This window comes from Cherax quadricarinatus, chromosome 91, assembly GCF_038502225.1.
Source record: "Cherax quadricarinatus isolate ZL_2023a chromosome 91, ASM3850222v1, whole genome shotgun sequence".
Classification (NCBI taxonomy): Eukaryota; Metazoa; Arthropoda; class Malacostraca; order Decapoda; family Parastacidae; genus Cherax; species Cherax quadricarinatus.
This window is the reverse complement of record NC_091382.1, coordinates 5,442,677-5,469,625: the sequence shown is the minus strand read 5'-3', so window position 1 is coordinate 5,469,625 and position 26,949 is coordinate 5,442,677. Positions and strand designations below refer to the sequence as shown.

General features: G+C 38.9%; 2 long non-coding RNA genes across 5 annotated transcripts in view; one reads left to right on the top strand and one right to left on the bottom strand.

Moving 5' to 3' along the window:
• The first annotated feature begins 195 nt into the window (after window positions 1-195).
• The window catches only part of LOC138855350 (uncharacterized), a 46,699-nt gene continuing 19,945 nt past the window's right edge, over window positions 196-26,949 (top strand). The window contains exons 1-2 of one of the 3 annotated variants that reach the window (XR_011394586.1): window positions 196-1,136; window positions 1,801-1,958. This is a non-coding gene — a long non-coding RNA (uncharacterized lncRNA). The remainder of the gene's footprint in view (window positions 1,137-1,800; window positions 1,959-26,949) is intronic. The other 2 variants (XR_011394587.1, XR_011394585.1) reach the window with 2 other exon arrangements.
• LOC138855351 (uncharacterized) overlaps window positions 16,333-26,949 on the bottom strand; it is a 30,378-nt gene continuing 19,761 nt past the window's right edge. Inside the window, exons 4-5 of one of the 2 annotated variants that reach the window (XR_011394589.1) lie at window positions 22,698-22,833; window positions 16,333-17,210 (exon numbers count right to left, since the gene is read on the bottom strand). This is a non-coding gene — a long non-coding RNA (uncharacterized lncRNA). The remainder of the gene's footprint in view (window positions 17,211-22,697; window positions 22,834-26,949) is intronic. The other variant, XR_011394588.1, reaches the window with a different exon arrangement.

Here is a 26,949-nt window from a genome sequence, read left to right as displayed (position 1 = left end):
ATCCCCCCCCCCAGGCGCTGTATAATCCTCCGGGTTTAGCGCTTCCCCCTTGATTATAATAATAATGTGTTAAAGGTATTCGATGCCATTAATAGTTTAATGTTGATGAGTCAGTTGTGTACATGAATTGAAATGATTTGCCAATTATTTTGTGGCCTACCTACATATCGATTTTTACGATATTAGATATGGCATTACCCAACTATTTTCCTTTTTTTCAACAATAATATCTTTCCTTGCTTCTTCACCCTTATGAATTTATTTAACACTATAATCTTTTTAACAATTGATCTCTTAATTTCATATTTAACATCTCAATCATCATCCAGGGTTCAATTCTAACCTCTAACTAGTACAATATTATCAAGGATGGCAGTGAATATTATTTTCCCAGACATTTATATTAGTGCAACTTTTAACAATCAATATATATGGTAAATATAACTTTGATCAAGGAGAATATTATGCCATGTCTATCAGAACTGAACATATATGGTACAAGATGAAGAATCAGACAAACATGCATCTGGTTATATTTATTTTATAGACATTTCATTATACAGTGATTATCAATACAAATTCAAGGATATAATGGGAACAATATATTATTAACCAAAGCTCTAAACCTACTTGGGTCATACAACACTGTGGGAAGAATGTAGAATTATATGCAAAGGCCAGGTAATCAATCCCTCAGCCTTGGAATTGATAAAGAGCCTGAAACGCATTGTATACATCATGTCAGCTATGGTCTGTATAAATTAAATCACATACTTGTACAAATAATTATAACTAGGCACTAAACCCACATGGGTCTCATACCACTAGCCTTTATAATAGTTTTAAAAGATGTCACCTTGTCAAAGAACTCTACTCATATCAGATTTTCCCGGTCTTCCATTATTTATTCCCATTAACCAACTTGTATTATTATTATAATAAAAAAGAAGCGCTAAGCCACAAAACCAACTTATAATGTGTAGTGATACTGCTCCTGTGGGGAGCAGCAACAGGATAATATTGCACCACCTCTCGGGGCCCTTAACAACAATAACAATTTATTTTGTGTCATGGGTGCCAACACATGGTGTGATTCTCTTCTTTTACATCAATATATTAGTGATGCAGATTACATGGTGAGTTTAAATATGTGGCCTGTAGTTATAACTTTTCTCTTGACATATGCAAGACATCACCATCCCTGTAGAAGCCGTTATTAGATGTACTAGTCATTATATTTTGTTGTTGCAGAAGTATTATGAAGATTCTATGTTCAATAAGGCCTAGAGATAAGGCCTGTGTTTCTATCACAACATAATGAAACCTAAAAGTTGGTTAATGGGGTTTAAAGTCTATCTACTACACAAGCGTCATTAAGGCTGATTAATTGGGTTTCGAGTCTACTCTATTGTCCTCCATGTCTGATGAAATCAAACACACCAGTCACAGCCCTATGGTGACTACAAATTCTTGTACCACTACTAGGACACTCCAATGAAGGTATTAACAGCAAGGTTCCACCATAGACGTCAAACAATATTTGTACATCACCCTCCAGACAGAAATTGTGGTAGATCTTGCCTAACATTTCAATGTGTTTGTACTAGGCTATACAACCCTACTCATACACAAACTGTCAAATTAACCCATTAATCAACCTTATCTGGATATAGAACCCATTCTCATTGAACTGACCCACCTCAGATCAAGAGCCCAAATATAAAGTCACTTAGACTTTTTTAGGTTATCCTAGGTAATTACACTTATGATGATAATTTGTGTACCTGTACCTAAATGCAGTTGCGTATGGAGGGTCCTGCGTGCCAACAATATCCCTGTACTAGCTGTCTTCAAGCACCTAAGTCGGTACCTGACCAGCCGGGCTGTGGCTCATACGTTGGATTGATTGCAGTAACAGACTGGCTTGCGGGGGCGTTGACCCCCGGAACACTCTCAAGGTAAATAAAATATGAAGGTCCATTAAGGGTGTAATAGATTTTTAAGTACAGGTACACGAAATATCATACATTAACGTGTATAAATTACCTAGGATATCCCACAAAGGGAAACTGGTTACCTGGAGTCATGTCCTGAAGATAGGAAGTACAATGCCTGCACTCTGAAGAAAGGGTGGAGATTTACATACACAACAGTGATGGTGAAAGTGTTTCAATTTCAAGTCTTTCTACCTCACTGGGAAATGGCCAATGTGTTAAAAAAAATTAAATAGTCAAAGTGACTATTTCCAGTGGGGTTTTTGAACTTTTAAACAAAACTAATCTGGCATCCATAGGAAAACTTCAATTTTGGTCGTTTTGTTGAGTGGTGAGTGCGTGGCAAGACAGCTGCACCTGCATGCAATTCTCAAACTGTAGGAGTGTGTGAAAGTACAACTGTTCATCCACTGCTGGAACTGAGGTGCAGATCCAAGCGTATGTCCCCGACTCCACAGCTTCAGGGGCTCCTGTAAAGGTTTATTCTTTTTAAAGGTTACAATTTTGGTTCACTAAGTAGAAAGAAAGCCACTATCATGCCAGGGCATTTCGGGCAGATTAATCCTAATACATAGTAACTACACAAGATGATACTCCATAGATCCAGTAAAGGATCCCCTGACTATTTAGGACTTTGCTAAAAGCTCATCTTCTCTCAATACTGACTAGTTATTTTATGTGGCCTCTATACTTTTAAATGTCTGCCAGTCCATGAAATATTACTGAATGAACCATAAATTGTAATATTTTTTATGTACAACTTCAAGATTATCCTTGGAAACTAATGCAAGGTAGTCAAAGAGGCCACATAAAATAACTAGTTAGTATTGAGAGATAAGATGTATTTTTAGCAAAGTCCTAAATTTTTAAGCAGTCAGGAGACTGACAAAAGGGATGTTGAAGAGTGCCATGTGTTGTAACTGTCAAGTAGTAATTAAAGTGGAGGGTTTATAGTGGAATTTAATATTGTATATATGCAGAAGGCAAAATAATATGATTGAATGTCTTGTATTATATTTAACAAGTTCAGGCTTTTGAAAAGAGTTGCAGTGTGCTGTCTAGCACAGAAACTGGTAATCATCTGCACAGCAAATTTTTGTTGGGTTATTAAAGGCTTAAGGTGGTTGATCCCCAGGCACAAATACCATAGGTGAGGTAAGGATATAAATGAACCATTTATTGATATGTTAAGTTGGATATTTAAGGCTCTGTTTCCAAACAGCATGAAGTATGTTTCGTCTATGTTGAGAGTGAGTTTGTTGGACATCATCCAGTTATATCTTTAGCAGCTCGTCGTTTACAGTGTTTCTAAGTACAGCTGAGTTTGAATGGGAGTAGACATAAGTAGTGTCATCTGTGAACAGAACTGATTTAAGAAGTTGGGATGCATTTGGGAGATCATTGATGTAGATGAGAAAGTGTGGGCCTGGGGTACTCCTACAGTTACAGGCCGGATAGTGGAGTTGACTATTTGCACGTACATACTGATGTCTGTCATTGAGGTAGGATTTTAGGTAATTAAGAGAATGTCCTCTGATGACATAATGGTTTAATTTTAGGTGCAGGGGATTGTGGTCGGCTGTATCAAATGCTTTCCTTAGGTCAATGAAGAGCCCCAGATGTTTTTTTTTTTTTCCAAGACCAGTATATATTAGTTCAAGCATTTGTATAATAGCATCATTCGTACTTTTTTTTAGGTGTAAACCCAAACTGGCATGGGTTAATATGCTGTTGGATATAAGATATATTATTTTTTTGAATATTTTGTTAAGTAAGGGCAAGTTGTATCACCCCCATCCACAAAAGAGGTGATACAACTGACTTGGACAAATTGCCCTAACTTAACAAAATATTAAAAAAAATAATACACCTTATATCCAACAGCATATTAACCCATGCCAGTTTGGGTTTAGACCTAAAAAAAAAAAGTACGAATGGGAAGGTTGAGGACGCTACAGATTCGTTAATGTTGTAATAATGGGTGAAAGCTCGTGTGCAGCTTTTTTATGCAGTGGTCCGTCAATTATTGTCCTTAATCCGTTCCTGGGACTATTATCAAAATAGACGATTTTCGAATCAATTTTCCCCATAAGAAATAATGTAAATACAATTAATCCGTTCCTGACACCCAGAAGTATTAAACCAAAAATTTTTTTTACATGAAATATAGATGTAGTACATAAACAATACATTGAGACATGATGAATAAAACATTAACAGAATAACACTTACCTTTATTGGCGATTCTTCTTAGTGTATGGAAGACTGGAGGAGGAAATCCCCACTAGCATTAGTACAGAACATGAGCGTCAGCCTGTCTTTCATAGGTTTGTGTCCTGGCAGTGCCTTTTCTTCCTGAGTAATGTTATTATTTTTTTTTTATTATCACACTGGCCGATTCCCACCAAGGCAGGGTGGCCCGAAAAAGAAAAACTTTCACCATCATTCACTCCATCACTGTCTTGCCAGAAGGGTGCTTTACACTACAGTTTTTAAACTGCAACATTAACACCCCTCCTTCAGAGTGCAGGCACTGTACTTCCCATCTCCAGGACTCAAGTCCGGCCTGCCGGTTTCCCTGAATCCCTTCATAAATGTTACTTTGCTCACACTCCAACAGCACGTCAAGTATTAAAAACCATTTGTCTCCATTCACTCCTATCAAACACGCTCACGCATGCCTGCTGGAAGTCCAAGCCCCTCGCACACAAAACTTCCTTTACCCCCTCCCTCCAACCTTTCCTAGGCCGACCCCTACCCCGCCTTCCTTCCACTACAGACTGATACACTCTTGAAGTCATTCTGTTTCGCTCCATTCTCTCTACATGTCCGAACCACCTCAACAACCCTTCCTCAGCCCTGTGGACAACAGTTTTGGTAATCCCGCACCTCCTCCTAACTTCCAAACTACGAATTCTCTGCATTATATTCACACCACACATTGCCCTCAGACATGACATCTAAACTGCCTCCAGCCTTCTCCTCGCTGCAACATTCATCACCCATATAAGAGCGTTGGTAAAACTATACTCTCATACATTCCCCTCTTTGCCTCCAAGGACAAAGTTCTTTGTCTCCACAGACTCCTAAGTGCACCACTCACTCTTTTTCCCTCATCAATTCTATGATTCACCTCATCTTTCATAGACCCATCTGCTGACACGTCCACTCCCAAATATCTGAATACGTTCACCTCCTCCATACTCTCTCCCTCCAATCTGATATTCAATCTTTCATCACCTAATCTTTTTGTTATCCTCATAACCTTACTCTTTCCTGTATTCACCTTTAATTTTCTTCTTTTGCACACCCTACCAAATTCATCCACCAATCTCTGCAACTTCTCTTCAGAATCTCCCAAGAGCACAGTGTCATCAGCAAAGAGCAACTGTGGCAACTCCCACTTTATGTGTGATTCTTTATCTTTTAACTCCACGCCTCTTGCCAAGGCCCTCGCATTTACTTCTCTTACAACCCCATCTATAAATATATTAAACAACCACGGTGACATCACACATCCTTGTCTAAGGCCTACTTTTACTGGGAAAAAATTTCCCTCTTTCCTACATACTCTAACTTGAGCCTCACTATCCTCGTAAAAACTCTTCACTGCTTTCAGTAACCTACCTCCTACACCATACACTTGCAACATCTGCCACATTGCCCCCCTATCCACCCTGTCATACGCCTTTTCCAAATCCATAAATGCCACAAAGACCTCTTTAGCCTTATCTAAATACTGTTCACTTATATGTTTCACTGTAAACACCTGGTCCACACACCCCCTACCTTTCCTAAAGCCTCCTTGTTCATCTGCTATCCTATTTTCCGTCTTACTCTTAATTCTTTCAATTATAACTCTACCATACACTTTACCAGGTATACTCAACAGACTTAGTAATGACTGAGTAATGTACATTCTCTTTTTAGCATTTTCTTCCAAAAGAGGCCTGTTTTGTCACAAATGAACACTTGTTCAAGTTTCAGTCCTTCAGCCTCTATGTAGACCTTGAATTCCTGCAAATAGAGTTAGAGCTAAAGAAGGAATAGCAATAATGTTGAAGGATAAGCTATGGCAGGAAAAGAGGGACTATAAATGTATTAATTCAAGGATTATGTGAAGTAAAATAAAGGTTAGATGTGAAAAGTGGGTTATAGTAAGCGTACATGCACCTGGAGAAGAGAGAAGTGTAGACGAGAGAGGGAAATGTTGAGTGAATGCGTGGGGAGTTTTGACCCAAGTGTGAGAGTACTTGTGGTTGGGGATTTCAATGCTAAAGTGGGTAAAAATGTTATGGAGGGAGTAGTAGGTAAATTTGGGGTTCCAGGGGTAAATGTAAATGGGGAGCCTTTAATTGAGCTATGTGTAGAAAGAGATTTGGTAATAAGTAATACATATTTTATGAAAAAGAGGATAAATATACAAGGTATGATGTAGCACGTAATGAAAGTAGTTTATTAGATTATGTATTGGTGGATAAAAGGTTGATGGGTAGGCTCTAGGATGTACATGTTTATAGAGGGGCAACTGATATATCGGATCATTATTTAGTTGTAGCTACAGTTAGAGTAAGAGGTAGATGGGAAAAGAGGAAGGTGAAAGTGTATAAACTAAGGGAGGAGGAAGTTCGGGTGAGATATAAGTGACTATTGGCAGAAAGGTGGGCTAGTGCAAAGATGAGTAGTGAGGGGGTTGAAGAGGGTTGGAATAGTTTTAGAAATGCAGTATTAGAATGTGGGGCAGAAGTTTGTGGTTATAGGAGGGTGGTGGCAGGAGGAAAGAGGAGTGATTGGTGGAATGATGAAGTAAAGTGTGTGATAAGAGAGAAAAAGTTAGCTTATGAGAGGTTTTTACAAAGCAGAAGTGTTATAAGAAGAGCAAAGCATATGGAAAGTAAAAGAAAGGTGAAGAGAGTGGTGAGAGAGTGCAAAAGGAGAGCAGATGATGGAGTGGGAGAGGCACTGTCAAGAAATTTTAATGAAAATAAGAAAAAATTTTGGAGTGAGTTAAACAAGCCTAAGGAACGTATGGATTTGTCAGTTAAAAACAGTAGGGGAGATGGAGGTATTAGGTAGATGGCGAGAATATTTTGAGGAACTTTTAAATGTTGAGGAAGAAAGGGAGGCGGTTATTTCATGCACTGGCCAGGGAGGTATACCATCTTTTAGGAGTGAAGAATGTAAGTGTGGGGGAGGTACGTGAGGCATTACATAGAATGAAAGGAGGTAAAGCAGCTGGAACTGATGGGATCATGACAGAAATGTTAAAAGCAGGGGGAGATATAGTGTTGGAGTGGTTGGTACTTTTGTTTAATAAATGTATGAAAGAGGGGAAGATACCTAGGGATTGGCAGAGAGCATGTATAGTCCCTTTATATAAAGGGAAAGGGGACAAAAGAGATTGTAAAATTTATAGAGGAATAAGTATACCAGGAAAAAGTGTATGGTAGGGTTATAATTGAAAGAATTAGAGGTAAGACAGAATGTAGGATTGCGGATGAGCAAGGAGGTTTCAGAGTGGGTAGGGGATGTGTAGATCAAATGTTTACATTGAAGCATATTGTACTTGGATGTGTCCAGAGACAGAACTTCAGCTTCAGAGGTTCAATCAAGTGTGATGAGAGGGTGCAGGAATGAGTGGGAAATGCAACTGTACCATCACACACTTCTGCATGTACTTTTAAAACTGTAGAAGTGTGTGAAGGTACAACATTCTATCCACTGCTGGAACTAAGCGAGATGAATCCAGGAGCTGCAGAACGAGGGGCTTCTCAAGTGTGAAGCTTTGCATAAAGTTGACCACTAACCCTAGTCAACCTTTCCTGATATCTGAAATAAAAACTCAACCTAGAAAACTTTAGAGCATACAATTCCCATCCCGAAGTTCAACCAATAAAGAGCATTAAAAATATGGTGTTTTAAGTTCCAGAACACACTGACAACATGATTATAAACAAATGAAAATACAGTGGAACCTCGAGTTACGAACTTAATTAGTTACAGATACCAAACGAATTTGTTCCCATAAAGAATAATGCAAATTAGATTAGTCCGTTCCAGACCCCCCAAAAATACACTTGCATAATTGTTCGAGTTGGGAGCTGTTCAAAGCTTGAGGTACCACTATATGCCAGTAATTTGAGTTTCCTGAATAATATGAAGATTTCTGAGAGACAACAGATGGACTACTGTATATGAAGGAATCTCTCACAAGTCACTGTTATAAAATCACTGACTTGTGAGAATACTCATCCTGGTGACATGAATAGTACAGACCTTTTCCCAGGATTTATCTGTTAGTGTCTTTGAGGATTATCTTAGGGGGAAACATTCTTGTGTGCTACAAGAACATGTCCCTTAAGAAAAGGAAGATACTGGTCATTGTCAGCACCTTTGGTCAGCATTAACACTACCTGTGGTCAGTGTCAGGTTCATCAGCAATGGTAGACTCCAACCAGCGGAATTAGACCCTGGTATTAGAGAAATCGTTTAACACAACAGTCTCCCACCGAGGCTGGGTGACCTGAAAAAGAAGAAATACTTTCAGCATCACTGTCTTGCCAGAGGTGTGCCTACACTACAGTTCAAAACCTGCAATATATCCCCACCCTCTTTTAACATGCACTTTCTAAAAACCCAGCCTTGGGCAAAACATGTTACAAGGAATCTGAGCCAATACCATTACTGCAAGAATAAGTCAAATTAAACACCGCCTCTCCTCACTTAGCGATGTACTTGTTTACTGACAACCCGGACTTATGACGGGCTCTCTGACCAGTATGCATGCCTAAATATTGTATATTAGAGCTGATTTCCTCTACTCTGTTTATTACAATATACAGTGGAACCCCAAATATTGGCCGTAATCCGTTCCAGAAGGTCGGCCTAAATTCGAAACAATATTTCCCGTAAGATTTAATGTAAATACAGTGGAACCTCAAATATCAAACTTTCTTCAGTCCAGAAGGCTGTCCAAGTGCCGTTACCGAATGAATTTATTCCCATCAGGAATAATGTAAATTAGATTAGTCCATTTCAAACCCTCAAAAATACACTTATAAAAGCACTTACAAAAATACACTTACATAATTGGTTGAGTTGGGAGCAGTTTGATTTTTGAGGTTCCACTGTACAATTAATCCATTCCAGACATCCAAAAATATTAACAAAAAATACATTTTTTAAAGATTAATTATAGTTTTACATACACAAAATAATGAGAACTAAATAAAATAAATAAATGAATATTTATATCACTATTACATACCTTTACTGAAGACTCTTATTGGCTTATGGAAGACACGGAGGAGGAGAGAGGGAGGACTGATTATTGTTGGGAAAAGGAATCCCCCTCCATAAGGACTTCAGGAATCAAAACTCTCTCTGGGGTTACTTCCCTGCCTCCCTTCCACAATCCCTGTTTCCCTACTACATTCCTTCTCTCATCCTGCCTGCTACACTCCCTGTTTCCTTACCACTTCCCTCATTTCCCTGCTACACTCACTCATTCCCTCCCTCCATGCTACACTCCCTCCCTTCCACACTCCCTGCCTCTCTCCACATCTTCCATTGTTTGTGATCTCTTTTTCGTTAACATGTTTACCCCTTCCGCCACATCAGCTTCCTTGATTTCTTTCTCTGCCAGGATAAAAGTGACTGTTGATTTATTTTTGTCAAACATCCTGGCAAGCACACCACTCTTGTATTTTTCTTCAATTCTATCGTGTTTCTCACTTTCTTTACCAAAGGAGCTTTACTAGGAACTTACTTTGGGCCCACGGTGGCTCATTTCACAGTTGCACTTAATAAACAAGCACAAAAACCAACAGATTTTAAGGAAATGTTTGGATAAATGCACGGAGTATATGCTCTTTCACAGGGCGACTGACTCGCCCACGCGCAGCGTCCCTGCGGCTGACGCGTGTAATACAGCAGATTTGCAAAGCACGAAATACAGAGCAAAATTTCCGCCCAAAAAGCGGCCTAAATTTGATTTGGCCAATATTCAGTTTTCCACTGTACACTACACTACTGTATAAACATTTAAAAAATACCAGAAATGTTATAAATGGTGCAAAGGTGACATTAAAACAATTTCAAAGATGGTTGACACAAATCCACTACCATTATAGTGTGCTCCTCATTTAGTGACGAATTCATTTACCAACGTGGTCTTAGGAATGGAACCCCGTCATTAAGCGAGGAGAGGCTGTACACATTTTGTAAACTCTCACTTAAAATCATATTACTAATGTGACTATGTTATGATCCCTTGTAGAATAATTTAATTTTATTGGAAACCAGGAAATAATCCCAAAAATTGTAAATTATCAGCAGTTTCAATTAGAAATGCGACAATCAATGTTTTTTAGCTAAAAAGAATGAAGCATGTCAGAAAACAACTCCAGCTAATCTGAAACGTCAAAATAGCAGACAATTTTTGTAGATGCGATTAGAAAAGTGTATCCAAAACTGAATGGCATATACAGCAGTCCCTGCAGTATCTGTGGGTGATACATTCCAAGACTACCGTGGATAGGAGGAAACCCTATATATGTCGTTTTCCATTTACATGCATACCTGCGATAGTTTAATTGATAAGTTACGAACAACAAGTCGAGAACTAGTACTTGTCACTGATGTGATGCATTTCGCAGTTTCTCATATGCTTTGAAGAACTGCCAGCATCACTACTTTTGTCCTTTGTGGCCATTATTAAGCAAGTAAAATTAAGGGTTGGATACAAGGATTCTATTGTACTATGAAATATTTTCACAAGCAATTCAATTTTAGACACACTTTTTCAATCGCACCTTAAAAAAAAACTTGCTGTGTATAAATAAACTTGAAGAATATATAGTTATAATACCACAGCTGCAACAATACACAAATAACCATCACTTAGGAGACTGCAGCTTATGGCAACATTTCTGACCAGTTTGTTGATGTCCAAGTCAAACCAAAACATCGGTATAAGTTTCACTCCTAAGTGCAGGTTACTGTGTACAGAGAAACTTGTAAAAGCTGACTGAGCAGGTTAGGCTCCAGGCTCCTGCAGGGCCCTGCTTATACAGTGGAACCTCGGTATACGACCAGCTCCTTACTTGAACAAAATTGAACATTAAAATGGTATAAAATACCGACAGGTTGTTAGGTAAGACACATATGCAACAGTTAGGTATCTTTATTTCGAAACGTTTCACCTACACAGTAGGCTTCTTCAGTCGAGTACAGAAAAGTTGATAGAAGCAGAAGAGACTTGAAGACGATGTAATCAGTCCATCACCCTTAAAGTTTTGAGGTGGTCAGTCCCTCAGTCTGGAGAAGAGTATTGTTCCATAGTCTGAAACAATATGGAGTTGAAGTGATAGGATGGGGCCTTATATAGCGCCAGGAGGCGAGACGTAGGTCACTAGTAGAGGTAAGAACGTAGACGTTGGGAGGTCAGGCCCCTCTCAAATCCAGCCATTCTCACTAGTAGAGGTTGTCGAAGTTGATTTCAAGTCTGTACCAAGATACCCTTGTGTTGCAGTGTCTGACAGAGTGAACATTAAAATGGTATAAAATACCGACAGGATGGAAATGAGCTACAGTTGTGATAGGTGAAGCCGGACCGTGAAGTGAGGAGTGAAGGGGGCTTGTGAAATAAAGGGATAAGAAGAGGTGAAAGGGGTTTGTGAAGTAAAGGGGATTTGTGAATAAGATAACAGGAAATAAACTAGTAATCAGTGGTGATTGCTAGAGTACCTACTAGGCCATTGCTAGGTGACTGATAGCGATCAGTAGTCAAGAGTGAACATGGCTGGCGTTAGAGGGGTAAAGGCTACAATAATTATATTTATCCTTATCCTGCAATCCTCTGAAAAAGGAAATAGATCATGGGGACTGGAAAAGGCAAATGAGGTGATAGGACCCTAGACAGTAAAAGCCCAGCAGTTGCCATCTTACCAGAAACATAAATGTCACTATTGCCGCAAGGTATGGCAACACTGCATACCCAAACAAAAACAGTGGTGCACAGCTCTTACAGTGGCACTATTAAGTGGTGATATCCAAATTAATTCAGGACCTCAAACTCTGGTACAGGTGCAAAACAGAGATAAGTGACAGTGATAATGGCAGTCTAGTAGCTAGGAATGACAACCTTAGCTCTATGTACAATGCACAGATTGGTCAATGTGTGACAACAGAACCATTCTTATCATCTCAGACACCACCAGACATGTATACACTGTACTAAGTTATGAAAGAATATCATTAATATACCTTATGTAAATTGTGTAAGGGGTGGGTACATAATGGATGTGTATGATTATGGTAATGGTGCCAGATTTCATTTTGTTTGTAACAAATGCACTTTGGCACAGTTACCCTTTAGCACTGGTGACATTGATTTACCTAATTTTAACACAAATGACCCCTTGCCATGTATTGATGATTATGATTGTTTTATGAAAACAGGCCTTCACTTTATTGATGTCAACACAACATCACTTTTTCCAAAATTGGCAGAGATTAGGATTCTAGCTAACAGAACTAGGGCAGCAGTTGTATCCATCTATGAATCCTGGCTGGATGATATGATGACGAGGTTAAAATAAAAGGTTACAATATAAAATGTTTAGATAGGAATAGAAAAGGTGGTGGGGTATGTGCCTACATAAGAAATGACTTAGCCTATAATCCATGACCTAATTTAAATGACAAACTGGAGATTCTGTGGTTTGAAGTGTTGCTTCCCAAGACCAAACCCATCTTAGTAGCAACTAGTTACTGCCCTCCCACCCATGACCAGTTCTTAGAGGACTTTTTGGGTCTTGTCCAGCCTGGATAACGATTGCTAGACAGTAATACTGGGAGACTACAATATCTGTTTTCAACAGCAAAATAACAGGCTATGTAAAAGGTATAAGCAAATTCTGGGTTTAAATAGTAACACTACTAATTAATACACAAACCCAGATCACACAGCTCTCAGCCACCCTAACTGACCACATAGTTTTTAACTGCTTTGAGAACAGTCAGTCAGGTATCATTACCACAGGTCTTAGTGATCACTACGGAATGGATAGGCCTACACAGCACAATAAAAATGAGGTCAACTACAAACTACAGTAAAGAAACACTGGTAAATAGGCTACACAATTGTGACTGGACAGCGATAAGCTGCATAGATGTAAATGATGCCTGGGAAAAATTCAAAACAACGTTCACTGCCATCCTTGATAATACTGCACCAGTGAAAGAGGTTAGGATTAAACGGAAAACCGAACCCTGGATGACTACCGAGATATTAGATAATATGAAATTCAGAGACCAGTTGCTAAAAACATTTAAAACAGACAGACAGGATATTGCAGTGCTAAATGAATACCAGAGGGTGAGGAACAGAGTGCAGAGGCTTGTAAAAGCAGCAAGGCACTACTGCTCAAAAATCAAAGAGTACAAGAATAACCATAGAAAGCTCTGGCAACAGCTAAAACAACTGAGGTACTATAGCTATAAGCCCGTAGATAGATCTAACTTAGTACTAAATATTGATAATGAGGTATGCCACAAAACAACTAAAGTGGCAAATTGTTTTAATTCATACTACACAACTGTTGCATTAACACTAGTAAATAAACTACGAGCTGCATCAAATACCTTCAACACAGACTCTGATAAGTTTCAAACATACTATACCAGTAAAGGGGTAACCCCAAACAGTTGTCAACTAGTAAGTGTATCTCATGAATTCATGTACAAAGAACTAATCAGGTTAAACCCAATTAAGAGCACCAACCCAAATAACATCCCGTCTAAGTTTCTAAAAGATGGTGCTTCTGAATTGCAAATCCCCCATTGTCCATATAACAAATTTGTCCATAACCACTAATACCATACCACAGGGGTTCAAGGAAGCCAGAGTTACTCCTGTCTTCAAGAAAAATAGTAGGACTGATGTCGGCAACTACAGGCCTGTTACTATACTTCTTAGAAATTTGATGTATATGTGTATGAAATTTGAGTCTATTATCAAGGTGGATTCCTAAGAATTTTCCCTCTGTTAGTTTTGTGATAGGTGATCCGTTTATCATTATGTTAAGAGGGACATCTGTAGCTCTGTTACCAAACTGAATGAAGTAGGTTTTGTCTATGTTTAGTGTAAGTTTGTTAGTCTTCATCCAGGTAGATATTTTCTGTAATTCGGTATTTACAGTATTGGCTAGCGTGACTGGGCTCGGGTGAGAGAAGACGTATGTAGTGTCATCTGCAAATAGTGTGGGTTTGAGTAATTGCGAAGCATTTGGAAGGTCATTTATGTATAGGAGAAAGAGAAGAGGGCCAAGGACACTTCCCTGTGGGACACCAACTGTAATTGGTTGCGCAGAAGAGTTTGCCCCATTTGCGTACACATATTGGCTTCTGTTGCTGAGGTATGACTTGAGGTAGTTGAGGGAGTGCCCTCTTATACCATAGTGTGACAATTTTACGTGGAGCAAGTCATGGTCAACTGTATCAAAAGTTTTACGTAAGTCAATGAAGATCCCCAGTGGGACTTCTTTTTTCTCTATTGCAGTGTATATATGTTCTAGCATGTGTATAATAGCATCATTAGTATTTTTATTAGGCCTGAATCCAAATTGGCAGGGGTTGAGTATGTTTTGGGAGATAAGGTAGGAGTAGATTCGTTTATGAATTAATTTTTCGAAGATTTTTGAGAGAGGGTGTAAGTTGGATATTGGCCTATAGTTATTCAACTCTGTTTGGTCTCCTCCTTTGTGGATCGGGGTGACCCTTGCTATTTTGAGTACTGTAGGGAAGGTGGAGGATTCAATGGATTTGTTAAAGAGTGTTGCAATGATTGGTGATAGCACTTGTGACACTTTTTTGTATATAAAGGGTGGTAAGGTATTTAAATCTCCTGCCTTGTTTTTTAGTGCGTTGATAATAAGGGAGACTTCATATGGGTTAGTCGGAGCTAGGAACAGTGTGTTCGGGTAGTTGCCGGTGAGGTAGTCATTTGGTGGGGTATCTGAGCTTGGGATTTTATTGGCAAGGTTTTGTCCTATAGTGAAGAAGAAATCATTGAGTCTGTTTGCTGTTTCTGTTGGTGGGAGTTGGGGTTCATCTGATTTTGCTAATTTTATTTCGCTATTTCGTGATATCTTTTTTGTTCCCAGAATTTCTGATAGGGTTTTCCAGGTCTTTTTTATATCACCTCGTAAGTTGGATAATCTGTTCTCATAATACAATTTTTTTGCCCTTCTTATCAGGCTGGTTAGGATTGACGAGTAACGTTTTGTTTGGTCTCTGGTTATGTGACCCATTCTATACTGTTTTTCATATTGGTGTTTTGTATTTATGGATTTGAGAATGCTGGGTGTTAGCCAGGGACTGTTCAGTCTCTTTGCTGTCATCTGTTTAGTTTTTTTAGGGCAGTGCTTGTTATAGAGGTATTGGGTTTTTTTTAGAAAATTATTAATACATTCAGTGCAATATCCAAAATTCTAGAGAGGGCGGTGTACTGTCAAGTAGTTAAGTATCTTATTGATGACAACATTATTCATAGTTGCCAATCAGGCTTTAGGAGATCTTACTCAACCGACACCTCCCTAATTAATCTGATGCATTTCATGAGAACTGAAATGTTGATAGGGAACCTCATAGGAATGGTAACCATAGACCTGCAAAAGGTCTTCAATACTGTCAATCACAATATATCATGTAAGAAACTTCAAGCTATCAGCATAGGTTCCATAGACTGGTTTAAGTCCTATCTTAGCAATAGGAAACAAATTGTCAAAATCAACAAAACAGAATCAGAACCCTGCTGACAGCATGTGGAGTTCCCCAAGGTAGTATTCTGGGTCCCTTATCATTTCTATGTTAACGGCATGCTTATCAGTGTCAAGTGCAAACTCCTACTGCATGCTGAGGACTGTTCAGATAGAGATCCACAAGATATAGCTAATGTAATAACACAAGAACTGGAGTCCTGCATTAAATGGTTAGTAGACAAACTATCGTTACACCTCTGGAAAACGGAAGCCATGCAGCTGTGGCACAAAACAGAAACCGAGAAGGGCAAGGGCTCATATCCATTAGTGAAGTTGACTACTCCTAACTGCTTGTACATGCTAGTGGCTTTCTTGTGCTTAACAATACTTTATTACATGTAAACTACAGTTTGTATACTGCACAAAGAAAAAAATATTTTGAATTTGAATTCTGAATAATAACCTTGTTGTGATAGAAACACAGGCCTTATCTCTAGACTTTATTGTGCATAGAATCTTCAGAGTACTTCTGCAACAACAAAATATAATGACTAGTACATCTAATAACGGCTTCTACAGGGATGGTGATGTCTTGCATATGTCAAGAGAAGAGTTATAACTACAGGCCACATATTTAAACTCACCATGTAATCTGCATCACTAATATAGGGATAGAAGAGAAGAGAATCACACACCATGTGTTGGCACCCATGACACACACCAAACTGTTGTTGTTGTTAAGGGCCCCGAGAGGTGGTGCAGTATTATCCTGCTGCTGCTCCCCACAGGAGCAGTATCACTACAAACCTCAAACATGCTTCCTCCTCCATACAAATACAATATTTTTACAAAGCATTTAGAGCATATCAAACATGCTCTTTACATGTAATAGGCTGTGAAATTAAATTTTTTACCTGCCTAATGCTCGTAGGTACACTGAAGAACTTTCTTTTATGAGAAAGCACTAGCATAAATTGTATTTCTCCTATAAATACTCCCACATGTTATATATGCGAGTCAAGCATTTTATTAAATGAACTAGACCCAATGAAATTTAAAAAAACTATTTGCACTAATTCAGAAGCTTTTTTTAAAGGAAATTTCTGTAAGCAACCTTGAAAGACCAAAATACAGGAAATAATACTGCATCTCTGACACTTGTGTGCATTGTGACACTGAATTACCATTGAATGTAAGAAGTATTACCACTAAATACTTGTAGTATTACCATTGAATATATGTAATATTACCACTGAACACATGCAGGATGGGTCTTACTCTTAGCGTAGTATGTACAGTTCTTTGCCAAGTGTCGGATCAAATAGCCTGTGGTGGATAAGTGGACCAGAGCTGCCAACAGCAACAGCCAGGTTGATCAGACAAGCCTGGTCCAGGGTCAGGATGCAGGAGTCAGAAAACTCTTGAAACTCTTGAAGGTGTATAAAAGGATGAGCTGGAAAAGAAGAGAGAGATTAGGAAGACTATAAAATAATATGAAGCAATTTCAAGCTTTTGTTAATTCTGCTGCAAGGATAAGTTTAAGTTTTTGTTAATTTGACTAAAAGGATAATCACATTTTTCAGATGAATGTAGCCTACATCTCTCTAGCCCTTTCAGGGTCCGTGCCGTAGATCTACGGCTTTACATTGAGGGTCCAAACCGTAGATCTACACCATGAGTTCAGCTCACTCTGATAAGCTGCGAGCGGTAAATTTGGACCTAGATATGAGCGAATACATCTATGTGGTGTGTGTGTACCACATAAAACAAATCCTACAGCACACAGTGCATAATGAGAGACAAAAAAAAGGGACCGTAATTTTCTATTAAAACAGCAACTTTGCAGTGTTTTTTCGTATGTTTTTTATAGTTGTATTTGTGATTTCTTGGTCTCATTTGATAGAATGTTAGATATATTACAGAAACAGAGATGATTTTGATTGGTTTTAGTGCTGAAAATGGCTTGAAACTGAGCTCAAAGTAGCGAAAATGTTAAATTTTTGCTGATGTTCAAGAGTAAACAAATGACCGCACATGTCTAATACACGCCAGTTGGTGGGTCTAATATACGTTCACAAATGAGCTGATATATTTATACATTACAATACTGCATGACAGTAAATCTAATATTTTTTGGCTTGAATAAAAAATCATTATGTGAATTAAAAATCAAAATGGACCTGAAAACAAATATTAACAGAGGAAATGTTAATTTCCTCCAGGAATGCCTGCATTGTTTATTCCGGACCCTATTTTGAAATTGGAATATTTTGAACTTTGCACTAAATTGGCCAAATTACCAATTTCCAATCACTTTATTTTGTAGTTGAAACAGTTGAGCTGGCGATTTCTTGTGCTCAGTCGATAGAAGAAGTAATACTAGTGAAATAGCTAAGAATTTGGTCGACTGGAATAACTTAATTGACCTAAAATGGGAGTCAAAGTTGGCAAAATCGCCGATGTGTAAATATCGCTGACACATCAAAATTTGCAAGAGCATAATTTCATCAATTTTCCATCAAATTTCATACTTTTTGTTTTATTACCTTCAGAAAAAGATTCTCTACCATTTCATAAGAAAAAAATAGCAAAATTACTTTTCAAAAATTCTTGGACACTGGTGTGCACTTTGAAATTTAGCCGCTGGACCCTGGAAGGGTTAATCTATCCTACTAAGTATGTAAGTTTACCTAGGTACAGGTACACATAAGTACAATTATCATACATGGTTTAACATGTGAAATTACCTAGAAGACCCCCACACAAAAAAAAAAAATCATGACTTGTTTCTATTGGGGTCCTTAAACTTAAAAATTGCCAGAGTAAAGTTCCTCTACATACAGGCACAGTGTCTACCAAGTGAGGCTTGCAGGACCCTATGTCTAGCTCTCATACAATGTATTATAGACTACTGTTGCTCTTCATGGTACTCAGCCTTAACAAGAAAAAAACTGAAAGATAGTCTACAAATCAGCCTGAAGAGAATGGTCCAGGAGAGCATGTAGGCCAGGATGGATTACAACAAAGGGATATGCTGAATGTTGAAGATAGAGTAAATCAACTAAAGCTAAATTACATTTATAAAATTGCTCACGACCAATGTCCTCAGTATCTTAGTGCCAATTTTATTAAGGCTGGGAACCAGAGCAATTACAGAGCTAGGGTGAGGGAGAACAATTTTGTAGTACCTAGAGTCAGTAGTCAGACTTCAAAGACATTTTTCTATACAGCAATAAAAGCGTGGAATAGATTGCCTGCACATAAAGAATAAAGATTTTATTTATTTACAAAGGTTACAACACATAATTACAAGTTTGATTTGTTAAGTATAAACAAAGTCACTATCACGTCGGGGCATTTTGGGCAGACTAATCCTAGTACATAATAACTACTTAAGTCTAGACACGATAAGAGTGACTAACTTTTTAATAAATCTTTATTTTATCTTAATATCTTGAAGTTGCACACAATAAAAACATTACAATTAATGGTTCAAACCAGAAATATTTTATGGTTTGGCAGATGTTTAACAGACTAGAGGTCATATAATATGTCAAAGCCTGTCGTACCATGATTATCATCATAATCATGGGGGAGCGCTAAACCCGTAGGATTATACAGCACACGTAGGGAGGATGGAAGCTATTCAGGCTCAGATCAGGGAACTGGAGCACAGATTCAATTCCCTAGATCAAAAACCCCTCACCAGCATCAAGGAACCTCCCTTGAGGGGTGGATTGACAGATGTTTAATATGTCAAAGCCTGTCATAGCATGAGCCAGTTCAAGAAGAGAGTCAAAATGTACCTCATGAATAAGGCTACAGAAAATAAGGAGAGTGACTGCTTGTATTAAAATAACTAATTTTACCTCTCCCCTGGTATATCTTTTTATTGTAACTGCTTTTACATAACTAAGGTACTTACCTGCTTTTAACTTTCAAATATAATTAATACTTATCACAAGGACACCAATGGAAATAAGTCACTTTGACTTTGTTGGGTTATCCTGGGTTCTCTATACATATGCTGCTATGTATGATAATCAATGTAACTGTGTATACATGAATAAATTTACAGTGGACCCTCGACCAACGATGCCATGGTCTAATGTTAAATCCGACTAGCGATACATTTTAATGCAAAAATTTTGCCTAGACTAGCGCTAAAAAACTCGACCAACACGATTCGTTCCATCTGAGAGGCGTCCACTTGTGGCCAGTGTTTACAAGCCAGCTAGCCACCGCGGTCCCATCCAAACATACAATCGGAACATTTCATATTATCACAGCGTTTTTAGTGATTGCACCTGCAAAATAAGTCACCATGGGCCCCAAGAAAGCTTCTAGTGCCAACCCTACAGCAAAAAGGGTGAGAATTACTATGGATATGAAGAAAGAGATCATTGCTAAGTATGAAAGTGGAGTGTGTGTCTCCGAGCTGGCCAGGTTGTACACAAAACCCCAATCAACCATCGCTACTATTGTGGCCAAGAAAACGGCAATCAAGGAAGCTGTTCTTGCCAAAGGTGCAACTATGTTTTCGAAACTGAGATCCCAAGTGATAGAGGATGTTCAGAGACTGTTATTGGTGTGGATAAATGAAAAACAGATAGCAGGAGATAGCATCTCTCAAGCGATTATATGTGAAAAGGCTAGGAAGTTGCATGAGGATTTAATTAGAAAAATGCCTGCAACTAGTGTTGATGTGAGTGAATTTAAGGCCAGCAAAGGTTGGTTTGAGAGATTTAAGAATTGTAATGGCATACATAGTGTGATAAGGCATGGTGAGGCTGCCAGTTTGGACCAAAAAGCAGCTGAAAAATATGTGCAGGAATTCAAGGAGTACATAGACAGTGAAGAATTGAAACCTGAACAAGTGTTTAATTGTGACACTGACAATGTTGTGAAACACTTTAGGAATGTCATAAAGGAACGGGAGGTACAGGCCTCTATGGACAGATATGGTGTGCGACAGAGGTCCAGTGACTCTCAAGCTGGTCCTAGTGGCATTAAAAGAAGAAGGGAAGTAACCCCGGAAAAGGATGTGACACCTCAAGTCCTAATGGAAGGGGATTTCCCTTCTAAACACTAATACCATCCACAGTCTCCCCTCCTCCCATCCCATCAATGATCACCAGATCTTCAATAAAGGTAAGTGTCATGTAATTGTACATGTCTTCTTCAGTTTGTGTGTATTATAATTAATATTTCATGTGGTAAATTTTTTTTTTCAATACTTTTGGGTGTCTTGCACGGATTAATTTGATTTCCATTATTTCTTATGGGGAAAATTAACTCGACTAATGATAATTTCAATTAATGATCAGCTCTCAGGAACGGATTAATATCGTTGGTCGAGGGTCCGCTGTATATCCTTTAAAATATAATGATAAGATATTTCCTTCATCCTAGGTAGTAGGTTGGTAGACAGCAACCGCCCAGGGAAGTACTACCGTCCTGCCAAGCGAGTGTAAAATGAAAGCCTGTAATTGTTTTACATGATGGTAGGATTGCTGGTGTCCTATTTTCTGTCTCATAAACATGCAAGATTTCAGGTACGTCTTGCTACTTCTACTTACATTTAGGTCACACTACACATACATGTACAAGCATATATATACACACACCCCTCTGGGTTTTCTGCTATTTTCTTTCGAGTTCTTGTTCTTGTTTATTTCCTCTTATTTCCATGGGGAAGTGGAACAGAATTCTTCCTCCATAAGCCATGCGTGTTGTAAGAGGCGACTAAAATGCCGGGAGCAAGGGGCTAGTAACCCTTTCTCCTGTATAAATTACTAAATTTAAAGAGAGAAACTTTTGTTTTTCTTTTTGGGCCACCCCGCCTTGGTGGGGCATGGCCGGTTTGTTGAAAGAAGAAGATTTCCTTCATAGTAAAATAATAAGGTATTAAAAGGACCCCAATGGAATTAAGTCACTGTCTGACTTTTTTGGGTTATCCCAGGTTCTCTACACACATGCTGCTATGTATGATACTCTGTGTAACTGTATTTGTGTATACCTGAATAAACTTACTTATTCAATATTCAAACGAAGCGGCACTCGAATAGCCTTCTGGAATGAATTAAGGTCGCAAACCGAGGTTTCGCTGTACGTATATCATGTTTGGTTCTGGTCTCCACTTATATAGCAGGTTAGGTTCCGGGCTCCTGTAGGGCCCCGCTTAACCTGTAAACAGGCCAAATGTATATATATATGTTTTTACCGCTAGTGCCCCAAACGTATATATACGTTTTTTTGATACATTCAATATTGCCACAATAAGCCTGAGTCGCCTAGACACGAGAGAATGGGTGTGCGCATTCACTGTGCACCATATTAAAATAATTGGGGATGCCTGGGTACCATATGATCATTTTTCCTATAAAAAAATTCTCAAAAAAGTTGGGGCACTACGGGAGAGAACATATATATATGTTTGGACCGTTTACAGGTTAAATAGCAGGTTAGGTTCCAGGCTCCTGTAGGGCCCTGCTTATATAGCAGGTTAGGTTCTGGGCTCCTGTAGGGCCTCAATTATACAGCAAGTTAGGTTCTGGGCTACTGCTGTAGAATGAAACATAGCCCTTTTTCTTTTTTTATACTTTCAAATGCATATAAAAGCCTGATAACATGTTTACGCTATCATATTAAGTAAGCAATAGAGCTATGCCTAAAAAAAAAAACATACAGAACACACATTACTTAAAATATTTTCCTTAGCTTAATGGCGAGTGGCGAATATTTTTATTGTAGGAAGTCTGAATAAATGAAGAATGGGTATAAATGAAACCTGCTGTATTAGTGAAATGCTGTAAAGTGGGGCCTACCTGTATTATAGTAAGAAACCATAATACTAAATTTTTAATAAAATAATACAATTATTTTCAGGGAACTGAACCACAAGAAATTTTAAACATTAATAAAAAACATGGTTTCTCACACGATATTTGCTTGAAGGGAAGAGGTAAATGTGGTTTTGAGTGCTAGGGGCTTAGACATCCAGCAGGCTTGTGTCAGCATGTGTTGTGGACGAGCCAGTCTGTATGCCGGAACTTGGGTCATACACTACAAACTGTCTGTGAAGTTCAATAAAATGTAAACCTGCCCACACAAGGTCGAGAAATACCAAGAATCCAACATGCAGTGCTAATGCTTAATAATAAAAATTAATCTTTCTTTCAACACACCGGCAGTATCCCACCGAGGCAGGGTGGCCCAAAAGGAAAAACTAAAGTTTCTCCTTTTACATTTAGTAATATGTACAGGAGAAGAGGTTACTAGCCCCTTGCTCCCGGCATTTTAGTCACCTCCTACAGCACGCATGGCTTGCGGAGGAAGAATTCTGTTCCACTTCCCCATGGAGGTAAGAGAAAATAAACAAGAACAAGAACTAGTAAGAAAACAGAAGAAAACCCAGAGGGGTGTGTGTATATATATGCTTGTACATGTATGTGTAGTGTGACCTAAGTGTAAGTAGAAGTAGCAAGACGTACCTGAAACCTTGCATTTTTATGAGACAGAAAAATGGACACCAGCAATCCTACCATCATGTAAAACAATTACAGGATTCCGTTTTACACTCACTTGGCAGGACGGTAGTACCTCCCTGGGCGGTTGCTCTTTACCAACCTACTACCTAGGATAAAAATTAATAATTTTTATAATTTCGAAAAAGTAAACTGTACAGTATACTCTATATGGGTAATAAAAAAACTTGCTTTACAAATTAAGGCAGTTAATTCTATGCAAGAATAAAATTAAAAAAAAGATCTAATTATAATATATATTACACCCATAAATGCAATTATGCATAAAAGCACAAATATACTTTCATGAACCATACAAAAACAAAAGCAAGAATGGCAGTAAAACCAAAAAAAATATGTACATTCAAAATCATTATTTTCATAACCTGAAGCAGAAGAAAATTTTTTTTTAGAAAGATGGGCGAGGCAAATGTAATAATGTGTGTAGGCGCTGGCAAATGGCACAGCTGTAATACTCCACTCGGGAAAGTACTTCTGTACAGGTATAGTTGTACTTTCACACGTGTGGAAGTACAGCTGTCCATCTTGACATAGAAATAGAAGATTGTGAACTGGGGCACAAATCCCCCAAAAATGCGAGGAACTGTGAAATTCTAACTGTGGACATTTCCCAACGCCCAAGACTCTGATTAACTTAGGTAACTATAGAGAATTTTGCATCTATAAAAGAAAAATCATGGGGAAGTGGAACAGAATTCTTCCTCCGTAAGCCATGCGTGTCGTAAGAGGCGACTAAAATGCCGGGAGCAAGGGGCTAGTAGCCCCTTCTCCTGTATATATTACTAAATATAAAAGGAGAAACTTTAATTTTTCCTTTTGGGTCACCCCGCCTCTGTGGGATACGACTGGTGTGTTGAAAGAATGAAAGAAAGAAAAGAAAAATCAAGACTCCATGACCAGTTTGACCATGACTACTTCTCAGTAGTATGGACTCAGAGCACATTTCCCAGAAACAATAAATGCACACTTCAACCTTGTCCTTCCACTGAATATACAGTGGTACCCCGAGTTTTGTACTGCTCTCAACTTGAACAATTAAGTGTATTACTGAAAGTGCGTTTTTGGGGGTCTGAAATGGACTAATTTACATTATTCCTTATGGGAACAAATTCATTCAGTGATGGCACTCAAATGAATTATGTACGAAACTTGGGGTACCACTGTACAGTAGAACTTACTTAATCCACAGATTCACTATCTGCAGTTTCAGTTATCCAAGGTTTACTGAGACCTAAAAATAACTCTTAATTTTGCTTAATAATGTCCTCAAAGTGCAAAAGTAGTGATGCTGACAGTTCTTCAAAGCCTAAGAGAAGCTGCAAAATGTTTCCCAGCAGTGAAAAAGTAATAATTCTAGACTTACCTTGCAGAATTTATCAAATTAAACTATCATAGGTATGTATGTAAATGAAAAATGACATATATAAGGTTTGCCACTATCCATGGTTACAGATATTCATGGTAGGTCTTGGAATATATTCCTCGTGGATATAGGGAGACTACTGTGTACACTCAGAGGTGTATATCTTGATGTACATCTAACTTTAATCCTTAAAGAATAAAAGAGCGCAATACCATGACTGGAACAATACACAAATAACCCCGCATGCAGAAGAATTAAACTTAGGACGATGTTTTGGTCCTACTTGGACCATTAACTGGTCATACAAAAGCATGAAGGGAAGGGGGCCAGTATAACAAAGTGTAACTATTTCATATTATAGGGATTAAGTACATATTCTTGATTGGGGGTGAACAAGTTGCAAGTAGCGTTAATGACAATGCAGTAAACAGGCTTTAAACCCAATTAACCATTAGCATACCCTGCTGTGAATTTATTTCCAAAAACAACTTAGAATAAAATTTTTGGACCTTAAATAATAAGATATTACAAGGATCCCAAATGGAAATACAGTGGAACCTTGGTATGCGGCGTTAATTCATTCCGGAAGACTGTTCGAGTGCCGCTCCGTTTGAGTATCGAACAAGTTCTTCCCAACCAATTTTCTGCTTGGTTGGCTGTTATCACTAATCTTCGTAGGCCCCATGGCGATTTATTTATACATATAAAAAAAAATTACCTGGAGTTTACCTGGAGAGAGTTCCGGGGGGTCAACGCCCCCGCGGCCCGGTCTGTGACCAGGCCTCCTGGTGGATCAGAGCCTGATCAACCAGGCTGTTACTGCTGGCTGCACGCAAACCAACGTACGAGCCACAGCCTGGCTGCTCAGGAACCGACTTTAGGTGCTTGTCCAGTGCCAGCTTGAAGACTGCCAGGGGTCTGTTGGTAATCCCCCTTATGTATGCTGGGAGGCAGTTGAACAGTCTCGGGGCCCTGATACTTATTGTATGGTCTCTTAACGTGCTAGTGACATCCCTGCTTTTCATTGGGGGGATGTTGCATTGTCTGCCAAGTCATTTGCTTTCATAGTGAGTGATTTTCGTGTGCAAGTTCGGTACTAGTCCCTCTAGGATTTTCCAGGTGTATATAATCATGTATCTCTCCCGCCTGCGTTCCAGGGAATACAGGTTTAGGAACCTCAAGCGCTCCCAGTAATTGAGGTGTTTTATCTCCGTTATGCACACCGTGAAGGTTCTCTGTACATTTTCTAGGTCAGCAATTTCACCTGCCTTGAAAAGTGCTGTTAGTGTGCAGCAATATTCCAGCCTAGATAGAACAAGTGACCTGAAGAGTGTCATCATGGGCTTGGCCTCCCTAGTTTTGAAGGTTCTCATTATCCATCCTGTCATTTTTCTAGCAGATGCGATTGATACAATGTTTTGGTCCTTGAAGGTGAGATCCTCTGACATGATCACTCCCAGGTCTTTGACGTTGGTGTTTCACTCTATTTTGTGGCCAGAATTTGTTTTGTACTCTGATGAAGATTTAATTTCCTCGTGTTTACCATATCTGAGAGAAGATGGAGCCTGAGCTTGTTACCACCTGCAGCTCATAAGACTGCCATCCCCACGAGCCCCTTTGAGGCGGGGTAGATGGCAGACCAGAGGCCTAGCTTCTCCCTACGAGCCCCGTGAGGGCGGGGAATGTGGCTAGGCCTGGGGACACTTGGTCCCAAAGATGAGGGGGTACTTGTACCTCCTCCCATGGGAGACTTACGTCTCGAGACACTCCCCAGATAGGGAGCCAAGGCCAGGTCACCACTACTTGGAAAAGACCCGGGCCGGGAGAATACCGGCAAATAAAAAAAAAAAAAAAACATATCCGAGTAATTGAAATTTCTCATCGTTGAACTTCACATTGTTTTCTGCAACCCACTGAAAGATTTGGTTGATGTCCGCCTGGAGCCTTGCAGTGTCTGCAATGGAAGACACTGTCATGCAGATTCGGGTGTCATCTGCAAAGGAAGACACGGTGCTGTGGCTGACATCCTTGTCTATGTCAGATATGAGGATGAGGAACAAGATGGGAGTGAGTACTGTGCCTTGTGGAACAGAGCTTTTCACCGTAGCTGCCTCGGACTTTGACTACTACTACTCTGTGTTCTGTTAGTGAGGAAATTATAGATCCATCGACCGACTTTTCCTGTTATTCCTTTAGCATGCATTTTGTGCACTATTACGCCATGGTCACACTTGTCGAAGGCTTTTGCAAAGTCTGTATATACTACATCTGCATTCTTTTCG